This window comes from Pristiophorus japonicus, chromosome 17 (genome assembly GCF_044704955.1).
Source record: "Pristiophorus japonicus isolate sPriJap1 chromosome 17, sPriJap1.hap1, whole genome shotgun sequence".
Classification (NCBI taxonomy): Eukaryota; Metazoa; Chordata; class Chondrichthyes; family Pristiophoridae; genus Pristiophorus; species Pristiophorus japonicus.
Window position 1 is genome coordinate 122,260,127 of NC_091993.1, and position 7,620 is coordinate 122,267,746.

Below are 7,620 nucleotides of genomic sequence, written 5' to 3' on the forward strand. Positions count from 1 at the left end.
CTCATCCAGGCAAGTGGAAAGTATTCCATCACACTCCTGACTTGTGCCTTGTAGATGGTGGAAAGACTGCCGCGTTTCCTACTTATAGCTGTGACTATGCATCAAAACTATTTCATTTGCTGTAAAGAGCTTTAGGTACTCCTGAGGTTGTGAATGGCGCTATATAAATGCAAGTCCTTTCTTTCTTTGAATGGATGAAGATTTCCTCCAGTTTAATGTAAGAAAAACCATCCAGTCTGGCCGCACAATCAGCTCCTACTTCCCACTGCCCATAACTCCATCAATGTCCCCATTGGCACCTCAGCCCCCATCCGGTGGTGCGAGACCTGGGCGCGCTGCTTGATCCATAAGCATGGACCATATACAGGAGACACCTCAAGTCGCTGGAGAAATGTCACCAACGATTCCTCCGCAAGATCCTACAAATCCCCTGGGAGGACAGACGCACCAACGTTAGCGTCCTCGACCAGGCCAACATCCCCAGCATCGAAGCACTGACCACACTTGATCAGCTCCGCTGGGCAGGGCCACATCGTTCGCATGCCAGACATGAGACTCCCAAAGCAAGCGCTCTACTCGGAACTCCTTCATGGCAAACGAGCCAAAGGTGGGCAGCGGAAACGTTACAAGGGCATCCTGAAAGCCTCTCTGATAAAGAGCAACATCCCCACCGACACCTGGGAGTCCCTGGCCAAAGACCGCCCTAAGTGGAGTCCGGGGGTTGCTGAGCACCTCGAGTCTCGTCGCCGAGAGCATGCTCAGAAATCAAGCGCAAGCAGCGGAAGGAGGGTGCGGCAAACCAGTCCCACCCACCCCTTCCTTCAACGACTATCTCTCCCACGTGGCAGGAACTGTGGTTCTCATATTGGACTGTTCAGCCACCTAAGAACTCATTTTTTAAATAATGGGAGCAAGTCTTCCTCGATTCCGAGGGACTGCCTATGATGATGATGCTTGATCCCGAGCCCAATCTTCAGCTCTATCTGCTCCACCACCAATGTGTTTTCTTGCCTCTTTGCAGAGTTATCCACCTCTGTCCCTACTCTGCGGGCTAAGATTTCTTCTTTGGCTGTTTAGTTTCTGTAATGCGCTTGTAGCAGGGAGCTGAATGCCAATAAACACGGGCCGGGCTTGCCAAGAGCTATTATTGTTGGACAAGAATATCTCCTAACTCCAGTTAAAAATAACCAACTGGTCAATCTGCACCTCGCCACCCATTTATCATTTGTTCAGAGTCTCAATCCAAACAAAAACACACTTTGCAACGATTAACTTTTTAAGATGTTGTTCTGGGGGTGAAAGTTACATCGAAGGCACTTCTCGTGCCAAACATTAACAAATCAGATAACCGAGGCATCTCTTGTGTCTCAATCAGGGATCGTACATAAAAAGCAAGTGAATGAGAAAGGAATTTAGCCCCTTGGAATTCTACCAACGGGAGTGAATGTGAACCGATTTGCTTCATTAGAATTCTATCAATGAGCGTGAATAGAAGAGGGTTTGATCATTGATGGAATTCCAATGGTGTAAACATAACCCATTCACTTCATTAATGGAATTCCAATGGCAGAGAATCGCCCCACATCGACAATGTGCTACTTTTGAAGTGCAGTCACTGTTGTAAAGAATCCCCAGGGCACCAGCTGTTGCTGGATTATGCTGGATTCCTCTGGTGCCTTGTCCAAATCCCCAATCTTCCTCTACGAGCTGAGACGGTGAATGAGAAAGAAGAATTTGCCTTTGTCTGCGCTCCTCAAATTCTGCCCTCTTGAGCATCCCTGATTATAATCGCTCAACCATCGGTGGCCGTGCCTTCAGCTGCCCAGGCCCCAAGCTCTGGAACTCCCTGCCTAAACCTCTCCACCTCTCTACCTCTCTTTCCTCCTTCAAAACACTCCTTAAAACCTTACTCTCTGACCAAGCTTTTGGTCAACTGCCCTAATTACTCCTTATGTGGCTTGGTGTCAAATTTTTGTCTTATAATACTCCTGTGAAGCACCTTGGGACATTTTATTATGTTAAAGGCGCTATATAAATACTAGTTGTTGTTGTTGTTGTTTATATAACGCCCTTGGCGGCCTCATGATGTCCCAAAGCGCTTTACAGCCAATTAAGTACTTTTTTGAAGTGTAGCCACCGTTGTAACGTAGGAAACGCGTCAGCCGTTTGTGCACAGCAAGCTCCCACAAACAGCAATGTGTTAATGTGACCAGATACTCTGTTGACTGAGGGATAAATATTGGCCAGGACACCGGGGTGAACTCCCCTGTTCTTGAAAATAGTGCCGTGGGATCTTTTACATCCACCTGGGAGGGCTTAAAGTATCGTCAGATTGACAGCGCCCCCGGCAGTGTGGCACTCCCTCGGCGCTGCACTGGAGTGTCAGCCTAGATTAGGTGCTCAAGGCTCTTGTTTCTGACTCTTTCCGGCACCAATGTAAATTCATAATCCACCGCACTCCTGTAAAGTAAATGCTCTTCAGTCTGTATCTACCCCCATGCAACATTACAACAGTGACTACACTTCGAAAGTACTTCATTGGCTGTAAAGCGCTTTGAGACATCCGGTGGTCGTGAAAGGCGCTATATAAATGCAAGATTTTTTTTTTTTTTCTTTTCCCATTTCAGCAGTCCCATTTCCAACTCGATATTCATCCAGCTTCTTCTTAAAGGAAAGAATCGACTCTCCCTCACTTCTTTCCCATTTCTCCTGTAAAGTAAATGCTCTTCAGTCTGTATCTACCCCCATGCAACATTACAACAGTGACAACGCGACACAAATACAAACCTTTCTTTGATTTTGCTCGGTCCGTTCCACAGATCTACTCCTCTGTGCGAAAGAGAAAGAAAATTGATATATTTTCTACTGATTCACTCAGGCAAGGTTGAAATGGATTTCCCTGTGGGACCACAAGATAAAAGAAGAGAACGCTCGAGGGCAAAACGCCCAAGGTCTTTGGGCAGAAGCTAACTTAGGCCTAGAAACTAGGGCCTTGCCCAGCCTAGTCAGCTGGGGTTACCAACTCTGATTGGACGGTCTCCTGGAGGTTTTATCACATGACCTCCTGCCTCCAAATGCCCCGCCCCCGCACCCCCGCCATTGGTCGCCCGACACATCCATCCTCATGGGGCCCCGCCTACCCACGGCCAATTGGGAAACGCACAGACTCTTCAGTACCCAAGTGGATGATTATTGATTGTCAGTCGTACCCCCATCTCCAATATTTTCATAACTAACAAACAAGTGCGTTCAAAGCAAATTAAAAACAAAATGATTACTTTTTTTTAAGCCCTTATGACTTTTTGCCCTGGGTGTTCATAGAATCATAGTAATTTATAGCACAGAAGAAGGCCATTTCAGCCCATTGTGTCCGTGCCAGCCGACAAAGAGCTATCCAGCCTAATCCCAGATTCCAGCTCTTGGTCTGTAGCCCTGTAGGTTACAGCACTTCAAGTATTTTAAAAAAACGTTTCAAGGACACCCTCAAAGCCTCCTTGATAAAGTGCAACAACCCCACTGACACCTGGGAGTCCCTGGCCAAAGACCGGCCTAAATGGAGGAAGTGCATCCGGGAGGGCGCTGAACACCTCGAGTCTCGTCGCCGAGAGCATGCAGAAACCAAGCGCAGGCAGCGGAAGGAGCGTGCGGCAAACCAGACTCCCCACCCACCCTTTCCTTCAACCACCGTCTGTCCCACCTGTGACAGAGACTGTAATTCCCGTATTTGGACTGTACAGTAACCCGAGAACTCACTTTTAGAGTGGAAGCAAGTCTTCCGCGATCTCGAGGGACTGCCTTTGAAATGAAATGAACTTTTTAAATGTGGTGAGGGTTTCTGCCTCTACCACCCTTTCAGGCCGTGAGTTCCAGACCCCCACCACCCTCTGGGTGAAGAGATTTCCCCTCAAATCCCCTCTGCTCGGAGCAGTGACCTGGAGATTATTCATCGATTCCTGGAGGGTTAGCAATCCTAGTAAAGGCGCATAGTACTGGAGATATTTAGCATCTCACGAGACACTAAAACTAGGTCAAAGAAAATGTTTTATGGAGAATTTCTGCTTGTTTTGGCAAGTACTGGGACATTACTGTCTATTTATGTAGGATTCCGACTCACGCTGCAGCCAACATATTTATATTGAGAGCAGTATTGTGGGACATCAATATTGGCCTGGGTTGTCTGGGGCCTGTGACCGTGTAACGTGGCCTAAAGTGCCCCACAAGTTCCGTGTTTCCACATTGGCTGTGCAAAAACCCAGAATTTGCAATCTGTCACGTTTCAGCTTAACAGATCATCCGCATCCCGGGGAAATGGACATTATCTGGTGGAGAGTTGGGATCTTTGCCCAGTGAATGCCCGTGAAACTCTTATGCCTGGCAAAAGCAGACCCCGGGGCCTTCTTTTACTAGCGTAAGAGTTTAAATCTATATTCAAATAATTAAAACAATTACTTAAACATAATAACATTTTAAAATTAGTTACAGGTTATTTTTTTTAGCCCCTTTTAATTAATTTTGTACATGTAATGATTTTTTAAAATGTAACTGTGTGTCATGGTGTTTTTTGGGTGATTCTTATTCATGCTTATGCAGCAGCATCATGGGGATCCCCCTGTCCGATTGGTTGACCTGGCCCACGTGATCCCAGGGACGCTTGTAAACCGCCTGCGCTCCTGGGATACATGGGCCTTTACGCACGCGTACGCCTGCAGGCCCAGGAGCTCGAGTCCACGGACCGCCATCAGGTAGGTCCGCACTTTTCTTGCGGTTCGGTGCAACCGACGGTGAATTCAGGCCCCTTAAGAACACTGATTTTAGCGAAGTGGGTTGAAGCAGAAGAAATTAATAAGAACATAAGAAATAGGAGCAGGAGTAGGCCATATGGCCCCTCGAGCCTGCTCCGCCATTTAATACGATCATGGCTGATCCAATCATGGACTCAGGTCCACTCCCCTGCCCGCTCCCCATAACCCCTTATTCCCTTATCGGTTAAGAAACTGTCTATCTCTGTCTTAAATCCTAGTGTCTCCACTGACTTAGGTAAAAGAAATGAATGGGATAACGGTCCTGTTGTGTATCTGTAAAGCATGCACTCCCATGTTCCGCCACCAGGGAGCGCATCCCCTGAAGTCCCAAGGGATCCCAGCATCCCTTGGGAGCACTGTATATAAGCCGGCCCCGCAGGCCTGTTACTCACTCTGGAGTGTCTTAATAAAGACTGAGGTCACTGTTACTTTAACCTCCCTGTGTACAGTCTCATCTGTGTTAGGAACACAACAACTGGCGACGAGTATACGAATCCAACGCAAAGATGCAGCAAACTGTGGGCATCCTGGAGAAGTTCTCGGAGGGTGAGGACTGGGAAGCCTATGTCGAACGGTTAGACCAGTACTTTGTAGCCAACGAGCTGGACGGAGAAGGAAGCGCTGCAAAAAGGAGAGCGGTCCTCCTCATGGTCTGTGAGACCTACAGCCTCATGAAGAATCTTCTGGCTCCGGTGAAACCTACAGATAAGTCGTGTGAGGAGCTGTGTACACTGGTTCGGGAGCACCTTAACCCGAGGGAGAGCGTGCTGATGTCGAGGTATCAGTTCTATACGTACCAGCGATCTGAAGGTCAGGAAGTGGCAAGATACGTCGCCGAGCTAAGGCGACTTGCAGGACAATGTGAGTTTGATGTCTACCTGGAGCAAATGCTCAGAGACTTTTTTGTACTGGGCATTAGCCACGAGACCATCCTACGAAAACTTTTGACTGTAGAGACACTCAGTAAGGCCATTGCGACAGCACAGGCGTTTATGTCCACCAGTGATAACCCCAAACAAATCTCTCAGCACACAAGTGCTAGCAATGTTCATAAATTAACTGGAACTGTGTTTGCGAGCAGAAATGTACAGGGCAGAAACCACGAGCCTGCAACTGTCAGCAGGCCTCAGGTGACCCAGATGACTCAGAGTCCGCAACAATGATGAATGCAAGGCATTTCACACCTTGTTGGCGTTGTGGAGGCTTCCATTCAGCCTATTCATGTCGCTTCAAAGGGTATGTTTGCAAGAGCTGTGGAACAATGGGGCACCTCCAACGAGCTTGGCTGCAAGCTCTGCGAAACCTGCTAACCACCACGTGGCAGAGGAAGATTGGTCCATGGTGGACCAAAGCAATTTTGAGCCTCAGAGAGAGGAGGCAGATGCTGAAGTACACGGGGTGCACACATTTTCGACGAAATGTCCACCTATAATGCTAAATGTAAAATTGAATGGCTTACCCGTAGCCATGGAACTGGACACTGACGCTAGCCAATCCATCATGAGTAAAAAGATGTTTGAGAGACTGTGGTGCATCAAGGCACTCAGACCATCCGCACGAAACTGAGAACATACACCAAAGAGCTTATCACTGTTCTGGGCAGCACCATGGTCAAGGTCACCTACAAGGGCACAGTGCATGAACTGCCACTCTGGATTGTCCCGGGCGATGGCTCCACACTGCTTGGAAGGAGCTGGCTGGGCAAAATCCGCTGGAACTGGGATGACATCCGAGTGCTATCACATGTTGATGAGGTCTCATGTACCCAGGTTCTTAACAAATTTCCTTCCCTTTTTGAGCCAGGCATTGGAAACTTTTCCGGGACGAAGGTGTGGATCCACTTGGTCCCAGAGGCACGACCCATTCACCACAAGGCGCGAGCGGTACCTCACATGAGGAGGGAGAGAGTGGAAATTGAGCTGGACTGGATGCAAAGCGAGGGCATCATCGCCCCAGTGGAATTCAGCGAGTGGGCCAGCCCGATTGTTCCAGTACTCAAAAGTGATGGCACAGTCAGGATCTGCGGCGATTATAAAGTAACTATTAATCGTTTCTTGTTACAGGACCAATAACTACCTAAGGCAGATGACCTATTTGCGATGCTGGCAGGAGGCAAGACGTTCACCAAGCTCGACCTGACTTCGGCCTACATGACGCAGGAGCTGGAGGAGTCATCGAAGGGCCTCACCTGCATCAACACGCACAAGGGACTGCTCACCTACAACAGATGCCCGTTTGGAATTTGGTCGGCTGCAGCGATCTTCCAGAGAAACATGGAGAGCCTACTCAAGTCGGTACGACACACGGTGGTTTTTCAGGACAACGTATTGGTCATGGGTCGGTAACACCGCCGAGCATCTACAAAATCTGGGGGAGGTCCTCCAGCGACTGGATCACGTAGGGCTGCAGCTGAAGAGGTCAAAATGCGTCTTCATGGCAACAGAAGTGGAGTTTTTGGGGAGAAAGATCGCAGCGGGTGGCATTCGGCCCACAGACGCCAAGACAGAGTCTATCAGGAACGCGCCCAGGCCACAGAATGTCACAGAGCTGTGGTCGTTCCTGGGACTCCTCAACTATTTTGGTAACTTCCTACCGGGGTTAAGCACCCTCTTAGAGTCGCTACATATGTTATTGCGTAAAGGTGAGAACTGGGTATGGGGGAAAAAAAACAAGTAATTTGTTTTGAGAAAGCCAGAAACATTTTATGCTCCAACAAGCTGCTTGTATTGTATAACCCGTGTAAAAGACTTGTGCTAGCATGTGATGCGTCGTCGTATGGAGTCGGGTGTGTATTACAACAAGCTAACGTTGCGGGGAA